The sequence below is a fragment of the Aotus nancymaae genome, unplaced genomic scaffold, assembly GCF_030222135.1.
Source record: "Aotus nancymaae isolate 86718 unplaced genomic scaffold, 86718_ANA_hifiasm-v0.15.2.pri h1tg000010l, whole genome shotgun sequence".
NCBI classification, from domain to species: domain Eukaryota; kingdom Metazoa; phylum Chordata; class Mammalia; order Primates; family Aotidae; genus Aotus; species Aotus nancymaae.
In genome coordinates, this window is record NW_026988421.1 from 75979723 (window position 1) to 76006468 (window position 26746).

Sequence of the window (26746 nt, forward strand, 5' to 3'; positions counted from 1 at the left end):
ACCTGCTACCACGTCTGAGTAATTTTTGTATTATTAGTAAAAATGAGGTTTTGCCGTGTTTACCAGGCTGGTCTGAAACTTCTGCCCTTGTGATCCACTTGCCTCGGCCTCCCAAAGTGGTGGGACTCACAGGCGTGACCCACCATGCCCAGCCCAGGAATAAATCTTTCTTACCTTATTTTTATTTCTTGGTTATAGAAAGGGGTGTTGGGGGTGGGGGAGGATCCTCTGCATTATCTTTTCTAAAAATAGGACCAAGTGGGGAGACTTGTGAGCATCCCTTGGAAGTAAAAGTGGACTGAACATGCCTGTCTGGGTGTCCACATTCTCTCTTCAGCCCCTGTGATGGCTAATTTTGTGTCAACCTGGCTAGGCCATGGGGGCCAGCTGTTTGGTCAAACACTAGTCTGGATGTTGTTAGGAAGGTATTTTGTAGATGTGATTAACATTTAAAATTGGTGGACTTTAAGTAAAGCAGCTTTTCATACCCATATACCAATGTCCCATACTACAAGGATACTCACAAATGCCTAGAAAAAGTACCCTCTCCAATAATTAAGATAATTCCCCTAAGATTTTCTCGGAATATCTCTAATACCAGAATATCTAGTAAAATTTCACAAAATAATTTTGCAGTTGCTATCTCATGTTACTTAACTTGAATTCAGGAATCATGTTTTAGCAATGGAATTTAATCAAGGACTTAGAATAGTTTAGCTTCTGACATGAAGTAATAGAAAACCACAATATTTACTCAGATTCCTACGAAATGGAAGTGTATCGATTTATATATTCCAGACCACTTATCATCGCTATACTGTTTCATAAATATACATATGAGGGCAATGCCAAATTTTTGATAATTCACATTTCTGCCTAATGATCAGGAATTCATGACTGGGGTAAAAATTTCTCTAAAGTTGAATCATTTATATGACTTTTTTTTTTTTTTTTTTAAGACGGAGTTTCGCTCTTGTTACCCAGGCTGGAGTGCAATGGCGCGATCTCGGCTCACCACAACCTCCGTCTCCTGGGTTCAAGCAATTCTCCTGCCTCAGCCTCCCAAGTAGCTGGGACTACAGGCGTGCATCACCATGCCCAGCTAATTTTTGTATTTTTAGTAGAGACGGGGTTTCACCTTGTTGACCAGGATGGTCTCGATCTCTTGACCTCGTGATCCACCCGCCTCGGCCTCCCAAAGTGCTGGGATTATAAGCGTGAGCCACTGCGCCCGGCCTCATTTATATGATTTTATAGATTTTAGTGTCTACATAATGGTATAATTGGTTAAATTATTTCTTCAAAGTCTTACTCTAGTAAAAGAACACATTTATTTTAGTTGCAAAAACCAAACCACAGAGAACTCCTACCAGCACACATTGGCACCCTTGGCAGTTTGGTTCTATTAGCAATTTGGAATCAGAAGCATTTGTGAAATCATATTAAATTAATAGTTTAATGTTCTTCAAATATGAAGCTCACACTCCAGTACTACTAAAAGAATAGTTGAACATGGACTAATAATATGTGTACAATGTTTTATTTACTATCCTTACATAATTTTGTTGCTATATTTTCTAGGTCATAAGCCATATATTAGAAACAGACAGTACAAATAAAGTAACATCAATAATAATTTTACTATTTTTTTCCTTCACTACCAACAGATATTCAGCTCATACCCTCTAATTCATGTTCTTCACTCTGTAAGTGACCATCACACACTAAAAAGGCCTTGATTTTCTGATTATGAAATGGTATATTTTGCCATGAGAATCTACAGGACATGGCTACTTAGCCTGGCCAGGAAAGAATCATGGTTCTCATGGATTATGGGGTAAAAATAATTGATTTTAATATATCATTTTTATTATGCATGTAAAATGTTATCTCAAATGCCAGAACTAAACTGATAGTTCCTTTCAGCATATTAAAAATGTAATTGAGGGGGACTTCTGCCAAGATGGCCAAATAGGAACAGCTCCGGTCCGCAGTTCCCAGCAAGAGCGATGCAGAAGGTGAGTGATCTCAACATTTCCAACTGAGGTTACAGGTTCATCTCATTGGGACTGGCAAGACAGTGGGTGTAGCCCAAGGAGTGCAAACTAAAGCAGGGTAAAGCGTCACCTCACCAGGGAAGTGCAAGGGGCCAGAGAACTCCCTCTCCTTGCCAAGGGAAGCCATTAGGGACTTTTCGGACACTCCAGCACTCTGATACAAATACTGTGCTTTTCCCACAATCTTCACAACCCACAGACGAGGAGATTTCCTCCGGTGCCTACCACACCAGTACCCCGGGTTTCCAGCACAAAACTGGGCAGCTGGTTAGCCACAGCAGACGCCAGTGGTGTCTGGAATGCCAGTGAGACAGAACTACTCATTCCTGTGAGAAACAGGGCTCTGAAGCCAGGGAGCCAAGAGATCTGGCTCAGCAGTTCCCACCCCCATGAAAATCAGCAAGCTAAGATCCCCTGGCTTCAAATTCTCCCAGCCAGCACAGCAGTCTGAGCTCAAGCTCAGACTTTACAGCCTCGAGGGAGAAGGAGCAACAAGAGGGAAACTCCATCTCAAAAAAAAAAAAAAACCACAAGCCCCAGCGGGAATGCATCTTGAGGATATCAAGCTCAGTGACAGACGCCAGACACAGGCTGCACAGTGTATGATCCCATCCCTATGAATGTCCAGGACAGGTGCATCCACAGAGACAGGAAGTGGATTTGTGGTTACCAGGAGCGGGGGATTTGGAGAGATGAGGAGTGACAGCTAATTGGGTTTGAGGTTTCTTTGGGGGATATGGGAAATGTTCAGGAATTAGATAGCGGTGATGGTTGCACAACCTTGTGGACACACTAAAAACCCTGAATTGTACACTGTGAATGGGTGAATTGTAGGATCTGTGAATTATGTTTGTTGGGTTTTTGTTGAAAAGGAGTCTTGTTCTGTTGCCCAGGCTGGAGTACAGTACAGTGGCACAATCTCGGCTCACTGCAACTTCTGCCTCCTGGGTTCAAGTGATTCTCCTGCCTCAGCCTCCCGAGTACCTGGGATTACAGGCACCTGCCACCATGCCTTGCTTTGTTTTGTATTTTTAGTAGAGACAGGGTTTCACCATGTTGGTCAGCCTGACCTCAAACTCCTGACCTCAGGTGATCCACCCTACTCAGCCTCCCAAAGTGCTGGAATTACAGGCTTGAGCTACTGCCCCTGGCCAGAAGGAGGTTTTCTTATCCCCGTGTCACGACTAAAAATTTGAGGCTGAGAAGGAGGTTAACTAAGCAACTCACCAAAAGCCACACACATGGATTCAAACCTAGGTCTCAGACTCCACCACCCATGTAGTCAAACACAGCACATAAAAGAAACACTCTCTTTTTAAGTCACTGCATCTGCCACTTTATTTATATATTGTGAATTGGAAAGGGACTGTGCAAATCTATTTTAATTGAACCCAGAGGTCACAGAAGGAGAGCAAGGGCTTTGCTGGGACCAGAATCCGTTCCCCTGGCTCCCAGCTGGTCACTGGCATAGGTGCCAGCTCCAGGCTATCCTCCACGATGCCCACCCCAAAGCCCTGTCTGGAGGTGCAAAGTCCACATTTATTGGAGGCTTAGCCAGGAGACAAGGCTACCACCATGATCTCCTAATTTTTCTGGGTTGACTTTATTTTTTATTTTTATTTTATTTTTTATTTTTGAGATGGAGTTTCGCTCTTGTTACCCAGACTAGAGTGCAATGGCGCAATCCTGGCTCACCGCAACCTCTGCCTCGTGAGTTCAAGCAATTTTCCTACCTCAGCCTCACGAGTAGCTGGGACTACAGGCGCGCGCCGCCATGCCCAGCTAATTTTTGTATTTTTAGTAGAGACGGGGTTTCACCTTGTTGACCAGGATGGTCTCGACCTCTTGACCTCGTGATCCACCCGCCTTGGCCTCCCAAAGTGCTGGGATTATAGGCGTGAGCCACCGCGCCCGGCCTGGGTTGACTTTAAACCATTATCTCTGGTGGTATCACCAAGGTCAGACGCTGGGACACCATCCCGAGCCGAGCGGCTTCCCGGGATGGAGCAGCCTCCCCAGGGGAGTCCACGTCTCTCGGCCTCGGCCCCCGGGAGTGCCCGACAGTGCTGAGCTCCCTTGTTTTTTGTTTGTTTTTTTCCCCAAATAAGGTACAATTAAGAGGAAAAAAAAGGTCTCTTGGTCAACATATTTTAAAAATCCAAGATAGAAGAAAATATCTTCTCTTCCAACTTAATGATCCTCTTCGTTAAAAAAGTCATTTTGGGAGAAAACGGCCACGAACTTTAGCGTCAGAATTTGCACATCCGCGTGTCAGTGCGGGGCAGGAACCTGGCAGCTCCCGCCAAAGTTAAGCTTGAGTCTTTCGCCCCCCTCGTGGCCCCAGGCGGCACCTCAGCATCTCCCTCTCTCTGGACAAGCTCCTTCCCCACTGGTTATATTTCACGTTGGGAGCCGAGACTGGGTGGTCTCGCCAGGTGGCTGTAGCTGCGGATGGTGAGTTGGTTCTAGGACTGAGGCCTGAGGGCAGCTCAGCCTGGAGCTCCTTATACACGTAGTCACAGAGCCCAGGATTCCTCTTAAAGAGCACAGACCTGGGCCAGGCACAGTGGCTCATGCCTGTAATCACAGCAGTGGGGAGGCTGAGGCCAGAGGAGCCCTTGAGCCCAGGAGTCCAAGACCAGCCTGGGTGACATAGTGAGACCCTGTCTGTATTTGACAAACAAACAAAGAGTACTGACCCAGGAGGAAGCTCATATCCACCCCAGTCTCAGCCTCCAGCCATGTCAGGTATTATCAGGCCATTTTGCAGATGCAGTAGCTGAGGTCAGGCAAGTTTAAATAAAAGGCTTAAGGTCACACAGCCTTAAACAACAGAGAGCTCCTCTGGTCTCAAGTTTCCCTGCAGACTTAGCCCCCTCCTGAAGCCCAGCCTGGCTGAGCGCTGACCTAGTTTTCTCAGCCACACAGGGCTGTGGGCTGCCTGCAGCAAGCTGATGTTTCCTGTGACAATTTCTCCCCAGGTGAACACCACTCTGCCAGCCAGGACGCTGCTGCTCGGCTGGGGCCCCTATGCCATCCTGTATCTATATGCAGTCATCGCAGACGTGACTTCCATCTCCCCCAAACTGCAGATGGTATAGATACTTCTCGAACCCAGAACTAGACCCTCCTCGTCTTTGTGTCTGTCTCACCTCATGTCTCTTTCTGGATTTATGGCCTCTGTGTCAGTCTCTTCCTCTCTGTTTCTTCCTTTGGATACTCACAATGCATAGAGCATTAGTTCACCCCCTAATCCCCCACCTCGTTCCTGAGTTAGACCAGGCTGCTGTTTGACATTGCCCAAATCTCATATGAGATGACAGGGACAGCCAGCCAGATGGTGCACATAAAGACTCTGTGAACAGGGGTTGAGACTGGTGCCCAGGTGGGGAGCAGGTGGGCCTGGACAGGAGTGTGGCTGCATGGGGCTCCGTGAGCCCTGCATCTCCGCCAGCTAGTCAGGGAGGGCTCCAAGCCTGCAGAACCTAAGGATTGGCAGCTGCAGGGGGAGGGTGACTGGGGTCACCAGGTGGGACCAGAAGAGGAGCAGTGGCTTTGAAGCTTCTTTCCTGGATTTTTCTGCCACAACAGGTGCCCGCCCTCATTGCCAAAATGGTGCCCACGATCAACGCCATCAATTATGCCCTGGGCAATGAGATGGTCTGCAGGGGAATCTGGCAGTGCCTCTCACCGCAGAAGAGCGAGAAGGACCGAGCCAAGTGAGGCTGCCACCATGGACTGAGCCCCAGGCCAGGAGGCTGCCCGAGAAGTCCTGCCCAGCAGCCTCAGCGGCCAAGCCCAGACATTCTCCCACCGTCCTCAGTGGCCCCCTGGAGCCTGGCCCTAGGCTGGACACAAGGATTCAGAAAGACACCAGGCTGCACAGAAAGATCCAGATGGACCTGAGTGTCGGTCATAGCCCTGTACACCCAAAGCTGAGAGGCCTCAGGAAAGTCACCCCTTTTTAAAAATAATAATAAACTTAAGGGAGTACAGGGCAGTTTTGTTACATGGATAGATTGCCTACTGGTGAAGTCTGGGCTTTCAGTGTATCCTTCACCCTAATAATATACATCTTTCACCCCCTCCCACCTTGTCACCCTTCGGAGCCTCCAATATCTACTAACTCCATGTCCATGTGTACATATTATTAAGCTCCCACTTACAAGTGAGAACATGTGGTATTTTGAATTATATATAAATATAACATTTTCTTTCTTTCTTTTTTTTTTTTTTTTTTGAGATGGAGTTTCGCTCTTGTTACCCAGGCTGGAGTGCAATGGCGCGATCTCGGCTCACCGCAACCTCCGCCTCCTGGGTTCAGGCAATTCTCCTGCCTCAGACTCCTGAGTAGCTGGGACTACAGGCACGTGCCACTATGCCCAGCTAATTTTTTGTATTTTTAGTAGAGATGGGGTTTCACCATGTTGACCAGGATGGTCTCGATCTCTTGACCTCGTGATCCACCCACCTCGGCCTCACAAAGTGCTGGGATTACAGGCGTGAGCCACCGCGCCTGGCCTAAATATAACATTTTCTTTATCCAGTCATCTGCTGATGGGTTGATTCCATATCTTTGCTACTGTGAACAGTGCTGTGATAAACATACAAGGGCAGGTTTCTTTTTGGTATACTGACTTCTTTTCCTTTGGGTAGATACCAGTAGTGGGACCGCTAAGTCAAATGGTAGCTCCATTCTTAAGACAGTGTGGAGAAATCACCCTACTGCTTTCCACAGGGGTTGTACTAATTTACAGTCTAATCAACAGTGCACAGGCGTTCCCTTTTCTCAGCATCCTCACCAATATCTGTTACTTTTTGACTTTTTAATAATAGCCATTCTCACTGGTGTGAGATAAGATCTCATTGTGGTTTTAACTTCCATTTCTCTAATGACTAGTGATGTTGAGCATTTTTTCAAATGCTTCTTAGCCACCCATATGTCTTTTTGAAAAACGTGTCGATTCCTGTTTTGCCCACTTTTTAATGCTGTTATTTGGACTTTTTTGTTGAGTTGAGTTTCTTATATATTCTGGATAATAGTCCCCTACTGGACAACATAGTTTGGAAACATTTTCTCCTGTTCTGCAGGTTATCTGTTCATTCTGTTGATGGTTTATTTTGCTGTGAAGAAACTTTTGTAGTTTAATTAAGTCCCATTTGTCTTTTTTTGGTTTGGTTGCTTGTGCTTTTGAGGTTTTTGTAGTAAATTCTTTGCCTAGACCAATGCCCAGAAGAGTTTTTCCTAAATTTTCTTCTAAGATTTTTATAGTGTCAGTTCTTACATTTAAGGCGCCATCATAGCTCACTGAAACCTTCGCCTCCCAGGTTCAAGCAGTTCTTATGCCTCAGCCTCCTGAGTAGCTGGGATTGCAGGCACATACCACCAAGCCTGGCTTTTTTTTTTTTTTTTTTTTTAAGTAGAGACAGGGTTTCCCCATGTTGGACATGCTGATCTCGAACTCCTGACCTCGGGTGATCCACCTGCCTCCCAAAGTGCTGGGATTACAGGCATGAACCACCGTGCCTCGTCTTAAGTTGATTTTTATATATGGTGAGAGATATGGGTCCAGTCTCATTCTTCTGCATATGGCAATCCAATTTTGCCAGCACCATTTATTGAACAGGGCGTCCTAACATCACTCCTTCTAAACCTTCTAGCCCTTGACATAAGGATGTTAAATGGACTTCACGGGTTGTTTTGAAGCTCGAAGGTAACATGTACTCACTGAGCACATAGAAAATACTCGTTAAGACAGAGCTGCTTGTTAAATCTTGGCCACACTCTCCAGGGACTCAGTCTTACATAGAAACGGGTCAAAGCCTCGGGGTTTGCTTGTGGGAGCTCAAGCTAGGCTGCCAGCGTTCAAACACCACCAATTAAATTGTGATCTGCTGCCCGTCACTTCTGCCTGTGCATCATTTCCCAAGTTGGGAGGCAAGATGATGGCAGTGGCAACTTGACTGCATAGAAAGGACCCGAACAGACGCGCAAACTTGGGCTCGCGCTTCCCGGCCCGGCGCGGAGCCCGGGGCGCCCGGAGCCCCGCCATGTCGCGATCCAACCGGCAGAAGGAGTACAAATGCGGGGACCTGGTGTTCGCCAAGATGAAGGATTACCCACACTGGCCGGCCCGGATTGTCGAGATGCCCGAAGCTGCCGTGAAATCAACAGCCAACAAATACCAAGTCTTTTTTTTTTTCGGAACCCGCGAGACGGCATTCCTGGGCCCCAAAGACCTCTTCCCTTACGAGGAATCCAAGGAGAAGTTTGGCAAGCCCAACAAGAGGAAAGGGTTCAGCGAGGGGCTGTGGAAGATCGAGAACAACCCTACCGTCAAGGCTTCTGGCTATCAGTCCTCCCAGAAAAAGAGCTGCGTGGAAGAGCTTGAACCTGATCCTGAAGCCACAGAGGGCGACGGCGATAAGAAGGGGAATGCAGAGGGCAGCAGCGACGAGGAAGGGAAGCTGGTCATCGACGAGCCAGCCAAGGAGAAGAACGAGAAGGGAGCGCTGAAGAGGAGAGCGGAGGACCTGCTGGAGGACTCTCCTAAACGTCCCAAGGAGGCAGAAAACCCTGAAGGGGAGGAGAAGGAGGCAGCCCCCTTGGAGGGTGGGAGGCCCTTTCCTGTGGAGGTGGAAAAAAATAGCACCCCCTCTGAGCCCGGCTCTGGCCGGGGGCCTCCCCAAGAGGAAGAAGAGGAGGAAGAAGAGGAAGAGGCTGCCAAGGAAGATGCTGAGCCCCAGGCGTCAGAGATCATGAAAGCCTGTTTCAAGAGGAGCTCCCACCCGTTCCTGCTGCTGTCTAGGTGCCACTGGGGAAACTGGCCATGGCCTGCAAACTGGGAACCCCTTTTCCACCCCAGCCTGCTCTCCTCTTCCACTTACTTTTCCCACTCCAAGCCTAGCCCGGGGAGATTGACCTGGACGGAGCAGGCCACCTGGCCCTCAACTCTAGGTCTCCATGCTCCTGTGATCTGAGTCAGAGCCATGTCTTCTGCTCCCTGGGATGAGATGAGGCCACTGTGTTGCTTCCACTTGGAGCTATTTTCCAGGCTTTTGCTGGGGCCTGGGCCAACCGTTCCCACCTCCTGACAACCTTCTTCCACTCTCCTAGGCATTCTGGACCTCTGGGTAGGAATGGAAAAGATGGAGCATAAACAGCAGGGTGGGCTTGTGGGGCCTAGGAGGGGCAATCCTCAAATGGGGGGTGGGGGCAGCACAGGAGCGTGGCATCTTCCTGAGCTCCTGTCCCCTGCTACAGCTGTTAACTCAGCTGCCTAGATTCAGGGAAAGTGGGACAGCTTGTAGGGAAGAGACTCCCTTCCATAAATCCTTGATGGTTGACAACACCCATTTTTCCTTTTGTTGACCCAAGAGTTCTGGGAGTTGTAGTTAATCATCAAAAGATTTTGGGGCTTCCAAGTTATTTGGGCCAAGGACCTGAGACCTGAAGGGCTGACTTTACCCATTTGGGTGGGAGTGTTGAGCATCTATCCCCCTTTAGATCTCTGAAGCCAGAAATGGGATACTTGGGAAGACCCCTAGCTGCCCTTTTACAGTGCTCAAGGCCAGCTTATAGTCATATGTATCACCCAGACATAAAGGAAAACTCACATCTCTTAGGAAATGTTTTTAATAAAAGAAAATTACAAAAAAAAATTTTAAAGACCCCTAACCTTTTGTGTGCTCCCCATTCTGCTCCTTCCTTCCCCATCATTGCCCCCATTTCTGAGGTGCACCGGGAGGCTCCTCTTCTATTTGGAGCTTGATGACTTTCTTTTTGTAGCTGGGGCTTTGGTGTTCCTTCCAGTGTCATTTCTAATCCACATACCTTGACCTGGTCCCCTCAGTGTTGTCACCAGATCCGATTTGTAATCCACTGAGAGGACAGACGGACGTAAGTGCCCCCCCTCAATGATCTCTCTGTGCCTCTTTTCAGTCTCTTGTCTCTTTTACCCTGACCCCTCTTCCTTGGGCTCTGATGAAAAATTGCTGACTGTTGCTTTGGAAGTTTAGCTCTGAGAACCGTAGATGATTTCAGTTCTAGGAAAATAAAACCCGTTGATTACTAAAAAAAAAAAAAAAGAAAAAAAAGAAAAAGAAAGGACCCGAACATTCCCTGGCATGGCAAGTGCTCATAGAGTGTCAGCCACCAGCATAAGCCAGTCAAAGACAGCCTCTGGTAATGTGGGGCTTGGCCTGCACATTGCTTTAAAATGTTTTGAGGTTCATTGCCAAAGTTGAAAAATCAGGACGATTTGTTTAAATCCAGAGGTCAGAAGATGAGGCCTTACCAGGCTGCCTTCCTACAAGGTTTCAGTTTGCAGGGCTCAGGGCAGCTTGGACCTTTGCCCAGGACATGTGCTCTTCTGTCAGCTGCAGTGCCTGTGTTCCCTGTGGATTCTGTGGGCCTCTGGATTTGTGACTAGAGCCATCCTGGGTCCCCAAGAGAAGGAGACAAGGCCAAACACTTCAGCATCCTCACCTGTGCCCAGAGGAGAGGCAGGGAGGAAGGCAGTTTGGCCAGGCTGCTTTCAGGGATGGCTTAAGCTCAAGCCCTGCATTCCCAAGGCTTCCTGGAGGAGGGAAAGGTGGGCTTGGGCATGGCCACCCTGGCCTGGGTTGGCAGGAGATGGGAAGGGCTGAAGCAGCACCTGGTGGGGTATGACCACAGTGCCGCCAGAAGCTACTCACTTCAGAAATCCACGTCTGCCCACACCCCAAATTCCTGTTCACGGGGTGGGCTTGGAGAGACTCATCACCTTCGGGCTTTTCTGCCCATGTTCCCAAGCACGTTTAGGATCTTTGTGCCCTGTCAACAGACACTGCGTGCAGGGCCTTTCCTCTGTCCTCCTTCCCACCCGCCCCACAGCCTCCCCTGCACCCCTGCCTTCTTTTAAGCAACTCAGCTGCCTCGGAAAAGAGGACAAAGGGAGTGGCTGAATCCTGTCTGAAGTCAAGGTGGACCTTTGGCACAGTCACTGAGCTTGGATAGGAATCAAAGTCTGCTCATCCCTGGCACTTGGCCTGGCAGAAGTTAGACCACAGCCCTCAAAGTCCTAAATCCTTCTCAGTCTTGCTTTGCTCTGCCGAATCCCCAGGGTGATGGATTCACAGCCCTCAAGCTCTCTGCTGATTTTCTACAATGAGTATTTAACACTTTTGGAATCATAGAAACATGTAAATAAAAATGTTACTTCTACCTCCTTCAGTGTTTTATCCCTGGCTGTAGTTGTGTGTTCCCCGCAGAGCCCATGGGCCTCTGGGTTTGTGACACTAATTCAGGAGTCCCCATTATGTATATATGCAGAAGTCCCTGAATGCATATCAGCAGTTCCTACAGAGTCAGCACTTTGGGAGCAGACGTGGCGAGTGCAGGGTCCTGAGTGAGACCCAGGGCCCTGCAGGGAAATGGAGATGGTGGGCAAGGTGACGGAGGAAGTCTGATGAAAAGGCGCAGATGAGCCAGGGCCATGGAGGCAGGAGAAAGCAAGCTCCGTCCCACAGAGCGGAGGGGAGAAATAGATAAGCCCCATCAGTCTGAGTTTGCTGAATGTCCTACTAGCCTTCCTCTCCTGCCTCCCTCCCAGGCTCCTCTGGAGCAACTGTTCACCCTTTCTTGGGCATCCCTAGGTCTTCTTTCTCCATTCACTTGTGTCCCATTAATGCCACCCCCTGCAGACACAGTGAGTTTTAGGGGGACACACCAACAAGGTGCCCACGTTAGTCATCACAGACACCACAATGCTGTCTCCAAGTTCCGTGCAGCCCTGGAGAACTGTGGCCACATGTGGAAAGGGGAACAAGAGCAAGGTGTGAAGACCGAGTCTGGAGAAGTCAGGAAGGAAAAAATAAGTGTGAAAACAGCAGAGACGGTGCCAGAGCCTCATCTGCAGAGTACAAAGGCTCAGAGCATCTTCATCGGAGGCCCGGAGAATCTGTGCAACCTTCCCTTGCCCTGGCCTCTGGCCACACTCTGCACTAAAGAACACACTGATACAGACCCACAGACGGGACTTGGAAGGGGCCACCAGGAGGCAGGTGGACGTCCAGAACCAGCAAGCACCAAGCACCAGAAAATGCCACCTCTAGCAATCACTTCCTCATTTGTAAGCCAGCATCCATTTCACCCCTTGAATCCCTGTCTGTGTTACTTGGTTCTGACATATTCACATATCCATCCAATACGTATCTACCGAACAGCTGCTGTGTGTCAGACATGTGCTTGATGTGATGACGCAGTGCCAAGATCCTTTCCAGATACTGTTGGAAAACGTCCACTGTCTCTTTATCTGTTACATTTGTGAGTAAAATACGGGTGTTAACAATAGCTAGGAAATCAAAGGTAGCAATTACAGTACAGCTGTGTCCAAGTAAGTGGAATCAGGTATAATAATAAGTGTTATCAAGACAGCCCAGAAGATTCCTTTAAAATCTCTGCAAGTCCTTATCACAAAACCAAATGCTTATCCCAGCCTCTAGATAAATTAAGCGTGCACTCTGTGCTTCATTGTGTACTTGGTTTAATTGTATTTCAAGAGAATTATCCCCTACTGACTTTCAATGCATAGCCAATTTTAGCCCCATTCTAGATTTTTTAAAATTTCTATTTGACTTGGAAACCACCTTTTTTTTTCTTTTTTCTTTTCTTTCTCTCTCTCTCTTTTTAAAACCACATAGTCCTCTGTAAGCAAACCACCATTATTTCTTTTTTTAAAAAAAAATCATTCCTCTGTTTATTTTTATTGTATTTTATTTTATTTTTTTGTTTTTTAAAGATGGGGTTTCACCACGATGGCCAGGCTGGTCTTGAACTCCTGACCTCAAGTGATCCACCCACCTCGGCCTCCCAAAGTGCTAGGATTACAGGCGTGAGCCACCACACCTGGCCGCAAACCACCATTATTTCTAAGAAGAGTTTTCCCTAAACTGCAATCCACAGAGGAAGGCCCCATAACATGCACTCCTGTGGTGTGACCAGGCCCTGCTGTCCCCTCGTCGGGTAGCCTTGGGAGTCAAGACCCACTCTGGTCCATCCCCTCCATCATCTCAGTCCCCGGGGGCTCTGACACAGGAGAAGGTTCTCAAACACTATCGAAATTTTTTTCTCCAAACTAGATGCTTGTGGTGGACTGAATGTTTGTGTCCCCTGAAATTCCTATGTTGAAACCCTAACGCCAAGTGTGGCTGTATTGGAAATACAGTTAAATGAGGTCATAACAGTGGAGACCTGATCCCATAATATTGTGTCCTTATGAGAAGAGACACCAGAGAGCCTGAGCTCTCTCTTCCCCCACCCCATGCAAACCTCCAGGAAAGACCATGTGAGCTTACTGTGAAAAGTTGGCCCAGCCCAAGGAGAGAGCCCTCACCAGACACCAACACTGCCCGCACCTTGATTTCAGACTTCCAGCCTCCAGAAATGTGCGAAATAAATTTCTGTTGCTTGAGCCACCCAGTCTATGTATTTTGTTATGGCAGCTTTAACAAACTAATACAATGTTACATCAAAGCTCATCATTGAAGCAGATGATAGTGGAGGGGACCAACAGCCCAGCTGGTACCCCCAGCCCCAGAACACCCAGTGCCACTTCTGCAGAACCCCAGGGTTGTACAAAACCCAATTTAAAAGTCATCAAGGCCGGGCGCGGTGGCTCAAGCCTGTAATCCCAGCACTTTGGGAGGCCGAGGCGGGTGGATCACGAGGTCAAGAGATCGAGACCATCCTGGTCATCATGGTGAAACCCCCGTCTCTACTAATACAAAAAAATTAGCTGGGCATGGTGGCGTGTGCCTGTAATCCCAGCTACTCAGGAGGCTGAGGCAGGAGAATTGTCTGAACCCAGGAGGCGGAGGTTGCGGTGAGCCGAGATCGCGCCATTGCACTCCAGCCTGGGTAACAAGAGCGAAACTCCGTCTCAAAAAAAAAAAAAAAAAAGTCATCAAATTTGGCTTCTAAGATTCCTCCCACTCTAAGATCCATTGATTCTAGAATATATTTATTTTGCAAAGAAATGTAAGGACAGTAGAATATTATCACCCACCTCATCTTCTCTCTGGGAAAGATGGCTCTTCCCATTGCCAAATGGACTTGACATCACAAATAAAGTAGCAAGTTGTAACCAAGGTAAAGGACTGGCCCCTTCCCCAGACCTTCACTGGCACAATTTTCCTGGGGAGGAAAGGGCTGTGCATTTGATTGGCTAGTAAAAAAGTAGATACCAATTAGATATCACCTGAACTATACAGTATCTGTATTCCTCCCCCCACCACACCTTTTTTTTTTTGAGACTGAGACTCTTGTTGCCCAGACTGGAGAGCAATGGTACAATCTCAGCTCACTGCAACCTCTGTCTCTCAGGTTCAAGTGATTCTCCTGCCTCAGCTTCCTGACTAACTGAGATTACAGGCATCTGCCACCAAGCCTGGCTAATTTGGTATTTTTAGTAGAGACCAGGTTTCTTCATATTGGTCAGGCTGGTCTCGAGCTCTTGACTTTAGAGGCCTGCCTCAGCCTCCCAAAGTGCTGGGATTACAGGCATGAGCCACCGTGCCCAGCCTATATTTCCTCTTAAAGGGAAAAGGAATTCTGCAAATTTTCTACATGGATAAATAAATTCATTGGCAGCCGGGCATGGTGGCTTACACCTGTAATCCCAGCACTTTGGGAGGCTGAGGCAGGCAGATCACAAGGTCAAGAGATAGAGGCCACTCTGGCTAACATGGTGAAACCCAGTCTCTACTAAAAATACAAAAATTAGCTGGGTGTGGTGGCATATGCCTGTAATCATAGCTACTTAGGAGTCTGAGGCAGGAGAATTGCTTGCACCCGGGAGGCGGAGGTTGCTGTGAGCCAAGATTGTGCCATTGCACTCCAGCCTGGTGACAGAGGGAGACACCGCGTCAAAATAAATAAATAAACAAATTCATCAGCAAAGAGGTTGGTCTAATTTATTCATATCTTTCTTTTTGCCACAAAATTAATAGAATTTCTGCTGTTCCCCTTGTCAGGGATACCCCAGTCCAATTCTCTCAAATACAAGCTCACTCTCCTTCCCACCACAACTGCCTCTCTTCTTGTGTTTCCTATCTATGTAAATGTCACTACTATCTGTCCTGTCATCTAAGATAAAAGAAAAGAGAAGGAGGGAAAAGCAGAGATCTGACATGCACAAACGCTCACTGGGGCCCACAGAACGTGAGGGTGGAGCAGTGCTCAGCAGGTACCACGAGGTGGCAGTGCCCGCTCAATGATCGATGCATCCTGAGCCGCCAGTCCTGATGGTAGTGCCTCTATGCGGAGCTAGGGGTCTCCTGGCAAGACTGCTTGGGTCGATAATTGATTCCTGAAGGATTTATGACACGCTTTCCTTTGCCTGCTTATGGTACAGAAGCCTGATGCTTAGCTGTTTCTACCTCAAATGATGACATGATTCCACATCTTTCTTAAAGGAAACAGAATGTCATGCCCATTGGTCAGAGGAGTCTTTGATGGCCCCGTGGAATCAGTCCCTTTTCTCTACCTATAGAACAGTCATTGAATTTCTAGCCAAATGGAGGCCTCCAAAGCCCCGCACACCACAGTATTTCTATAAGAGGTCTGGGTCTGGGTTTTGTCTTTGTCTGACTGATAAGTCAGGGCAGTCCCTGGATTTCTCCTACCTGGGATTGTTCATCTGAAAAGTGGTGATGAGTACCCCTCATGCTGCAATCATAGGTGGAAGCACACTGAACACTATGGGGTGTGGGGCAAGAGGGTCCAGAGAAGCTGCCCACACCTCAGGCAGACGCATAATAAATGACATTTGGCAATTGTGAGCAGTGTTTCTAAGGTAACGAGGCCTCAAAAAGTCCTGGATGAAAGCCAGAGACATAATCCTTAAGTCTTCCCTCTGTTCTTGGTTGAGGTAACTTGCTGCTCCCCTCTTAAGCTGCTCCTTGGCCCAACACCACACACCTGCTCTTCCCTCCCTCCACCTGGCAGCTCTCACAATGGCCTCCATTGTCCCCTGCACAGCATCCTCAGCTCAGCTGCCCTGCCCTCTGCAGCTGTCCAACACATGCACTGCCTTCGCCTTCTAGATCACAGCCAGCAAGGCAGATTGGAAAGGGCTCAGCTTTGGGTGTTGGAAAGGCCTGGGCATGAATCCAGGATTTACCATTTATTCAATGTGACAAAGATTCTCTGCTTGATCAAACTTGAGTCAGGCTCTTGAACCTTCTCCTACACCCATCCATGCACTTACTTGTAACACCCAGTTGTAGCAAAGAAGCCTGTTAAGTTAGTTTAGCAAGAACCATCAGCCCCTCAATATCTGATCATGTTTCTCAGTCTGCCCCATCCCCCAGGTGATCTCTGATCACCCTGGCCTGTCTTCAGCAAGAATCTTGTTTGATAGGTTTAGCCAGAATCCCCTTTATTCTTGATGTTTCATCTTAGTAAATTTCCATTCAGCAAACCACACCCTGCTCCTGGGCTATTACTTCCCACTTGTCCATCTCTCTCGCCCAATGCAACATTCCATTGCAGCTGTCCCTACACCTATAGCAATGGTCCTGAATAAAGTCTTTACCATGCTTTCACAAGTGTTTTTGAATAGTATTTTTTAACAAATGTCTGAAAAAGTTTGAACAAATTTCTTATATCTGAGTTTGTTCCACATCCACAAAAATGGACCCATTTGGGTGGCATACTTTAAAGCACATGGTACATGGTAGGAGCTCAATCGATACTAGATAGGTTCCATCGGGGACTTCATCATCTACTCTCACTCAAGAAAAGGGTGTGTAGGAAAATTACCATAATTGACTGGCAATTACACACTACAGGTGTCCCAACTACTCCCTCATTTAATCCCGCAACATTCTCAAAATCACAGTTCTCAACTGTGTTTGCACATTTGAATCACCTGGGGCCTGGTGAGTCAGTGTGTTGTCCCTGCACCAGAAGCCTCAACCTCATTTAGGAGTTTGTTAGAAATGTCTCAGGGTTGGGCATGGTGGCTCATGCCTGTAATCCCAGCACTTTGGGAGGCTGAGGTGGGAGATCACTTGAGTCCAAGAGCTCAAGGCCAGCCTAGGCAACATAGCAGGACCTTGTCTCTGTAAATGCACACATACACACATACATACATACATAATGCATACATACATAAAATACAATAATTAAAAAAGAAATGTTTTGGGCTCTCAGGTCTCAGGGCCCAGCTCAGAACTCCTTAATCCAAATCCTTATTTTAACAACTCCCCAGAGGTGGTTTGTGCGCACCTTAAAACTTGAGAAGCACCAGAGAGCTTTACAGTTATAGCTGTCTAGGTCCCTAGTACAGAGATTCTGATGTAATAGGTTTAAAAGGCTGGCGAGCTTGGGCTTTTTTAGCTACCAGGTGATTCTAATATGCAGCAATGAGTGAGAAACACCCCTTTTGGGAGATGGTATGAACAGTATTTCATGAAGAGTGATTTAGCTGAGTTTTACTCTGAGTTATCTCTGAGGCCACTGTTTGCTGTTTTATATGAATATATATTTCTCTCTAGATGTTCATTCCACTTCACTTGCTCTTGTTCTATGGCTTGCTCTCATCTTTCTCTTACTAGTCCCTCCAAATTCCAAAGACCATAGGCCAGCAGGAGAGCCTCAGCCCAAGTCTTTTCATTTTATCATCATGATATCATCTACAACATAATAGGGCCGGGTTTTTAGTGGAGACATTAAAGCATAGGAGGCTAAAAATACTGCTTAAGGTCGTACAGTAAATGAGAAAGCTTGGTTTCTGCCTCTGGGCACAGGGATTTTTGAATATCAATGCAGGCAGTGCAATCTAGGATGCTGTAGGGAGCATGTCTCAAACTCTTAGGTGCACACAAATCACATGGGATCTTGTTAAACACAGACTCTGCTTCAGCAGGCCTGAGTAGGGATCAACGGTGCATTTCTTCTTTTTTTTTTTTTTTTTGAGATGGAGTCTCACTCTGTCACCAGGCTGGAGTGCAGTGGCACGATCTCAGCTCACTGCAACCTCCACCTCCCAGGTTCAAGCAATTTGCCTTGCCTCAGCCTCCCGAGTAGCTGGGACTACAGGCATGTTTTACCACGCCCACCTATTTTTTATATTTTTAGCAGAGACAGGGTTTCACCGTGTTAGCGAGGATGGTCTTGGTCTCCTGACCTCATCATCCACCTGCCCTGGCTATCCAAAGTATTGGGATTACAGGCATGAACCACCATGCCCAGCCCAAGGGTGCATTTCTGACAAACTCCCAAGTAAATCAATGTTACTGAAGTTGCAGTGTGTTCAGCCAAAGCAACAGATTATGATCCTAGCTGCCCCTCTGTCACTTCCCAGCATCTGACTGAGTGTTCATTGTCTCTGACCTGCCAGATGATTCAGATCAATGTTTCAAGTTGCATCATTGGACTCAGCTCTGAAAACCTCCATGCCAGGCCTAAAGTGCCACTGGGGGGCATACGGCATTTTCTGTTGCAGAGCAGCTGTTGGGTGTTCAACATTCAACGACAATTCAACAAATATTTAATGAGCCTACCTATAAGTCAGGGACAAAGTTTAAACAAGACAGACAAGGTCCTCATGAGGGGCTTACGTTGTACTGACAATAAACAAATAAATGTATAAAAGAGATCATTACAAATTGTGATAAGCACTTTGGAGGACATAAACTAGGGATCAGATAGGGAAGCTGGGAGAGGTGGTCAGGAGAGACCTCTCTGAGGAGGTGATATTCGAGCTGTGACTTAAAGGATAAGAATAAAGCAGTCAGGTGAGGGCAAAAGGGAAATATTTCAGGCAGGGGGAACAGCAAGTGGGAAAGGGCATGGCTGTTCAAGGACCATGAAGAGGTATGAGGCTGGGGCAGAGAGCCCAAAGAGAAGCAACAGGAGACGGAGGGGCCATGTCCATCCAGTAGGACTGGCGGGGACGGGGAAGGAGAAGAGTGAGTTTCATTTTAAGAGCAAATGAAAATCTTTGAAAGGTTTTTATCAAGAAAGTAACCAGATCTGGTTTCCATTTTTAACTTATCTCTCTGGCTGCTGTTTGGGGGCTACACTGAACAGTAGAGGCTGGAAAGTGAAGTAGGGACTTTTACAATAGTCCAGAAGTCCAGACCAAAGATGCTGCTGCCTTGAACTAGATGGTGGTGATGGTAACAGTGAGATATGGACAGATTTGGTGTACAGTTTTGAAAATAGGTATTACATGACTTGCTGGTGGTTTAAGTAAGTTTATCAGTCTGGGTGCTTTTGATTTCAGGTAACAGAAAATCTAAATATTAACTGTCTTTGAAAAATAAGCGCAATTTACAGATTCACACAAATGAAAAGTGGAAGAGTAGAGGCTTCAGGCAAGGTTTGATCAGGGCTCCACTTTTATTTTTCTGATTCTCAGGCCTACCCTTTCTGTCTCCCACTCCCTATGTGTCCATTTATCCTTATGCTAACTTTATTAATAACTGCAAGATGGCTCCAAGAACATACACATACATGATTGTGAGTTGGTTCTGTTCACATATAGGAGGAATAGGAGGAAGCAAGCATCATTCCCAACAACCATAAAAAAAAAAAAATCTTGAGTTGGGGCTGGATTCCACCACTTTTTTTTTTAAGATGGAGTCTCGCTTTGTCACTCAGGCTGGAGTGCAGTGGCATGATCTCAGCTCACTGCAACATCCGCCTCCTAGGTTTAAGCAATTCTCCTGCCTCAGCCTCTCGAGTACCTGGGATTACAAGTGCCTGCCACCATGCCAGCTAATTTTTGTATTTTTAGTAGAGACGGGGTTTCACCATGTTGGCCAGGCTGGTCTCAAACTCCTGACCTTGTGATCTGCCCACCTCAGCCTCCCAAAGTGCTGGGATTACAGGCATGGGCCACCTCAACTGGCCAGCTGGACGACTTCTAAACAAATTCCTGTTTCCAGGAGAATTAACATGATAGTTGGCTTAATACTCCCATTAATCCCCAGTTGCCAATGGATTGATTAGCTTAGCTTAGATGGGAGTTACTGGAAACAATCACTATAGATAAGGGAGTGACATTATTTTAATTTACTTGGACCAATAAAGGTAGGAATGTAGTCATTCCTACACAAATGACATAGTTGCTGAGTAGTGGGGGAGGGCAGAATGGATGCTAAAGAGAAAATTCCTATTTCCATGTGTAAATGAGGTGAGGTTTGAGGACGTGGGAGTACATAAGGATGGTACCTAGGGTTTTGGAGGTGCCATATACCAAGATGAGAAAGACAAACCAGGCTTGGGGGAGAGTAAATAAAGATGTGTCTTAGATCCTCAGGTATTTGAGTTTGGGGAGCATCTGGAAATATGAGCAAGAGCTGAAGGGAGTTGTCCTGGGTGGAGTCACCCACATCACATGGCATCCTCTAGGTATAGGACAGAGTAACAAATTTCAGCCACTAGCACAGTCTCTCCCTGACAGCTCAGGAGTCAGAAGAAAAACCCTGTGATGACAGGGTTAGAACTAGTGATTCTCTAAATCAAATAAAGCCATGAGCATCAATATTCTGCTACTAAAGGAATAAATGAAGATCTAAATGAATACATTACAATTAAACATCTTTTTCATGTCTTTTGTTTGAGCGATCCTCAGAACAATGAAAGAAAGGTAGCAGGAAGAGAATTTAGAATCCCATTTTTCAGATGAAAAAGCTGAGATGTGCACAGGTTACGTGGTACCTCAGATCCACCAGAGCCTGAGTTTGAAATTCATCCTCTTGATCCTAAATCTAGTCCCCATGCCCTGCAGATCCAAACATCTATGATCGGATAAATCTGTTCCTGGAGACAATATGTCTATAACCAAAGATAATCTGTGACTCAAGTCAGCACATGCTAAGACTTTTTCAGATGCTGTGGGAATAGACTTAACAGGGAGGCAGCAGGTGAGATAGAAAGAACCTTGGTCTCCTGGTGAGAAAAGACACCTACTTTGGAGTTCCAGCTTTACTGCTCCAGTCCTGTGTGACTTTGGGTGAGTCACTGAATTTTTCTGGGCTGCATTTTCATTTATGATAGGTTGAATTAGATCAGTTGTTCTCAAACTTAAAAAAAAAAAAACTGAAGCAATCCTTAGGTCACTGGTTGAATTCCAACTGGAAGAAGGTGCCTTACACTTCAGCTGGGCGTGGTAGCTCACACCTGTAACCCCAGCACTTTGGGAGGCAGAGGCAGGCAGATCACTTGAGGTCAGGAGTTCAAGACCAGCCTAGCCAACATGATAAAAACCCATCTCCATCAAAAATACAAAAATTAGACGGGAATGGTGGTGTGTGCCTGTAATTCCAACTACTTGGGAGGCTGAGGCCGGAGAATCACTTGAACCTGGGAGGTGGAGGTTGCAGTGAGCCAAGATCATGTCACTGCATTCCAGCCTGGGCAACAAAGTAAGACTTCATCCCCCTACACACACACACACACACACACACACACACACACACACACACACACAAATCAAAGCATTTTCTTTGAGAAAAAGAACACACACACACCAGGAAACATAAATAAATCCTAACATAACTTCTCCTATCAAATGTTTAAGATGATGAATGGGGATAATCCTCCACCCCCAGGATTATCATCCTGGAAATCTTCAATGCACTCTGCTTTGCTTTCTAGGAGTCTCTGGGTTGCATCTCTTTCTAGGTAAGTCCTGAGATTGCCTGCCTTCCCCCAGTTCTAATGCCCCAACTTCTCCAGGAAAATGGCCTCACAGTCCCTCTCTTCACACCTGGCCAGTGCCACAGGCAGCAGGTCTCTGTTCACAGTGTTGTTACTGCATGAGCCCCATGGATAGAGCACCTCGTTGTTCAGCCTACCTGAGTTTAAAGAAGGCCTTTGTAGAAGCTCAGGCATTAGAAAGATGCAGACACCATTGTTTATCAGTTGCTGTTAGCAGGTGCGTTTGCCAACCCTTGCTCGAGTTAAACAGGGAGTGATTAAAGAACTCCTTGAAGTTAGGAAGGCAGGAAGAACAAACACTCATATTTATGAAACATCAGAGTCTAAACTTTAATTATGAGCTTTCTATGTGTCAAAATATCCAAGCCTCTGAACAATACTAAGATTAAAATATTATGATCTAAAGTTTTATTATCTGCATTACATATGTGAGAAAACTGAAGTTAAATTTATAAAACTCTAGCAGAAAACATAGGCATAAACCTTAATGACTTTGGCTTAGGCAATGGTTGCTTACATACGATAACAAAAGCACAAGCCAAACATAGTAGAAATGGCTAAACTGGACTTTTTCAAAATTAAGAACATTTGTGCTTCAAAAAATACTCAAGAACATGAAAACAGCCCACAGACTGGAAGAAACATTTGGAAATTATATATCTTATAAGTCACTAGTATCCAGAATACATTTTAAAACTCTTATATTTCAACAGTGAAAGGACAAATAACCAATTTTTTAATGGTCAAAGCAATTTGTACAGATATTTCTCCAAAGAGTTACACAAGTGGCCAATAAGCCCATGAAAATTGCTCAGCATCGTTAGTTATTAGAGAAATGCAAGTCAAAACCATAATGAGATTCCATTTCATATCTACTAGAATGGCTGAAATAAAAAAGGTCATAATAATAAGTGTTGACAAGGATCTGAACGTGCTGGAAACTTTATACATTGCTAGTAAGAATGTTAAATCGTACAGCATTTTGGAAAACAATTTGAAAGTTCCTCAAAAAATAAAAAATACAGTTATCATCTGCTCAGCAATTCTACTTCTAGGTACATACCCAAGAGAATTGAAAACATATTTCTACACAAAGTCTTGTATACCTATTCATAGCAACATTATTTACAATAGACAAAATGTGGAAACAACCCAAAATTCAATCAGCTGATGCATGGATAAGTAAAATGTAATTTATCCACACAAGGAAATATTATTCAGCCATAAAAAATGAAGCGTTGATAATGCTGCAATATGAACAAACACTGAAAGAAGCCAGACACAAAAGATCACAGGTCAAATTATTTCATTTATACAAATTGTCCAGGATAGGAAAATTTATAGACAGAAAGTAAGTTAGGGGTTGCCAGGAGCTGGGAGAACAGAAGTTTGAGAGCTGATTGCTACTAGGTATGAGGCCTATTTTGGGGATGTTGAAAACGTTCTGAAATTAAATAGTGGTAATGATTTTATAACTTTATGAATACACTGAAAGCCACTGAATTGTACATTTTAAAAGAATGAATTCTATGGTATATAAATTATATCTTAATAAAATTAATAATTAATTCATTAAATTAACTAATGGAAAGTACAATGGGAACTCAGAAAAGATGAAACTCAAAAGTAGCAGGAGAGATCCAGAAAGGATTCCCTGAGGAGGTGACAAAAGTTCTCCTCTTAACACAGAAGGCCCTGAAGCATAGTATGCGCACAATTATTTTCAAAACTAATGGCTCAGCAGAGAAGAAATGTCTTACTTCACATTCTGATACTCCTTCCCAGTGCATTCCTCTCCTCTATACAGGCTTTATGTAATAATCACAAAATCCCCCAACCCCCATCTGTCCACCTATTTTTCAGTAGAAGCTTCTCCTACACCTAAATACATTTTATTGTCATTTTTAAATCAATTTCTAACAGACATCTTGCACAAAAATTCTCTTATTTTTCCCACGTTCAAGTTTGGAGCTCGGAGGGAAAAATTGCCCATGGAGATGTAAGGGAAGGGGGTTACGAGAGGCCTAATGTCAGGGTGTAAGGGGCATTATTCCGTGACTTGTAGTATGGTTTTACCAAGCACTATGCTTCAGCATAACAGAGCCGCAGAAGCAATGCTGGTAAGGATGTCATGGCCCAATGCCAGGATCCATTGGGTGTGTATTGATCTGAAGAGGAGACAGAAGACAGAAAAAAACAGGCAGGCAGTGGTGAAAGCCTCCAAGTGGATTAATGAAGGACAGATTTCAAAATGGGCAGTGCTGGGAAGAGCGGAAGCATAACTCAAGGTCCCGAAGCAAAGAATGTTCACATTTAGAACAGGAGATGGCTTCCCCTCTGGCTTTCTGGAGCTTCATATTGCTGAGGTTTGAGAAAATCCCATCCTTTTAGTTGGGGTGTCTTTGAGATGAGGGTAAAGGCACTGATTGAAGGCCATTGGAGCTTAAGTGATAAATGAAAGCAAGGCAGGGGGAATGACATGACATGAGACTAGACAAGAGACAGGGTCCAGATCGCAGAAACCCTTACAGACCAGGTTGAAGATTTGGGGCTGACCGGGTGCAGTGGTATGAGCCTATAATCCAAGCACTTTGGAAGGGCAAGGCAGGAGGATCTCTTGAGCTCAGGAGTTCAAGACCAGTTTGGGCAACACAGCAAGACTCTATCTACAAATAAAAAAAATGAAACGTTTAGCTGGGCATGGTGGTGCACACCTGTAACCTCAGCACTTTGGGAGGCCAAGGCAGATGGATTGCTTAAGCCCTGGAGTTAGAGGCTGTAGTGAGCTATTATTGTGCTACTGCACTCCAGCCTGGGTAACACAGGGAGAACTTGTCTCAAAAAGAAAAAAAAAAAAAAAAAAAAAGAATGTGGGGCTTGATGCTAAGTGTAATTGGAGATATTGAAAGGGTTTAAGCAGAAGCTGATATAATCCAATTTATATTTTGGCATTCTGGCACAAAGAACCATCCATCCATCCAGGTGGCGTGGATGCAGGGAGTTCAGTTAAGGCTATTTATGGGCATCCAGGTGAAAGACGTTGATGGCTTGCAGCAGTAGAAATGGAGAAAAGAGCAACAGAAGGTGACTGAGCTTATGGGGGAAGGTAATGGGTTCTGTCTGGGATTGTTATAGTTGATGTATCTTTGTGACAGCCACGTGGAGATTTAGAGAAGCCATTTGGATATGAGATTTTGCAGCTCAGAGAAGTCTGGGTGGGGATATTGATGTGTAAGTCTTTGCTATGGAACTGATAACTGAAGCGATGGTGGTGGATGAGGTTTCCCAGGGAGAGATTTTAGATGGAGGAGAGAAAAGAGCCTGCAGCGCCCTGAGGCATCCACTATACTTAATGGCCTGGTGGGGAGGAAGAGTCTGCAAGGGGGACAAGAATGAGTATCCAGAGCATCGGGAAGAAAACCTGGAGTGGGGGGTGTCCCAAAGTAGAAGGAAGAGGGTATTTCAAGGAAAAAAAATGGTCAAGTAAAGTATGAGTGGACAGATGCCCATTGGATTTGGTGACTCGGTGACCTTCATTGACCTGAGCAAGAGCTGTTTCAGTCAGGAGAAGAGAATAGAAGCCAGACTGGAAATACAAGTGCTTGTTTTGCCAGGCATGGAGGCACACACCTGTAATTCCAGCACTTGGGCTGAGGCGGAAGGATCATTTGAGACCAGGAGTTTGAGACCAGCCTAAGCAACAGAGTAAGACACTGCTTCTATTTTTTAAAAAAACTTTTTTTAGTAGAAATAAAGTGTTTGTTTTGAGAAATTTTGACTGAGTTAGAAGAGAGAAACAAAATAACACAAGAGAGGGGAAGTCCGGTGTGCTTTTGTTTAACAAAGTGAAACCTGAGTCGGTTTAAATGTTTGTGGGAAAGGTTGATTGAGAAGTAATTGAATATATGAGAAAGATAAGCAATCATTAATGGCCTAGAGTTCAGAGAAGAGGAAGTGGGGAGGACCCCATGCAGCAGGAGAGAAAGGGGGCAAATTTGGATTCATTTGTGGGATTGGTGTTAGAAATTTGAGGAAATTCCCATTTGATGACTTCAATTTTCTTTGAGAAGAGAAAAATCTGCTGTTAGCAAAGCAGGAAATAAGATGGTCGGAAGGTTAAAAGAATGAAGCTTAAGATAATAGTTGAATTTCAGGGAAGAGAATTGCAGATGCCACAAAAGCACATGAAGAGATGTTCAACATCATTTGGCATTAGAGAAATGCAAATTAAAATCACAATGAGAGAAGTGCTTCCAAGGAAACGAAATAGAGGCACCCTTCTCTATTCTTCCTGCTAAGTGCCACTGAAACCTCTCAACATTTTATATATAAAACAAACACAGGAAACTGAAAGATGCAGAGAAGAAAAAATTTCCGAGAGCTCTCCAGACGGAAGAATGACACAGTGGTGAGTTCTCTGGGTTTTCTTTTTGCCTCATTTTACCACAGTTTTGAAACTAAAGAAGCCAGTGGCTCAGTCAAGATAATTCATGCAGACCAAAAATAAAAATAAAAAAAATAAAAAAATTACAGCCCCAGTAAAGGCCTGATGCGTTTAGCCAAATAATCTGGAAAGGGGCAGCCTAGCAAGGCAGAAAACTTTTAGACAATAACTGTCCCACTCCAGCAAAACACCATGAAAAAGACCATGGCCCCTATCACCACCAGCCCAGGTGAGGTTGAATGTGGAGCCTAGACTTACACTCTGGCAGGACTGTAAAAAGGCACCAAAGACCCCTTTTGAGTCAGGTAAGTCCAAGTAGGGAACTGAGAATTTTATTCTCAACAGCCAGTAATGAGGCCACTCCCAATTGTCAATGGAGACCACATGGGCAGCCTGGACTTCCACATCTACCTGGCAGTAAGGAGGGGCCTCCCCTGACCTCAGATGTCAACAGAGGCTAGGTGGAGAACCTAGACTTCTACTTCCACCTGGAAGTAACAAGGAGGTGACCCCGCCTTCCTTTGCCAGAGA

At 45.7% G+C, this 26746-nt stretch overlaps 1 long non-coding RNA gene and 1 pseudogene across 1 annotated transcript in view; both read left to right on the forward strand.

The window, feature by feature from the left end:
- The first annotated feature begins 1960 nt into the window (after positions 1-1960).
- LOC135273959 (uncharacterized) overlaps positions 1961-26746 on the forward strand; it is a 38919-nt gene continuing 14133 nt past the window's right edge. Inside the window, exon 1 of the long non-coding RNA XR_010341707.1 lies at positions 1961-2046. This is a non-coding gene — a long non-coding RNA (uncharacterized LOC135273959). The remainder of the gene's footprint in view (positions 2047-26746) is intronic.
- Positions 8109-8892, forward strand: LOC105707924 (hepatoma-derived growth factor-like; annotated as a pseudogene).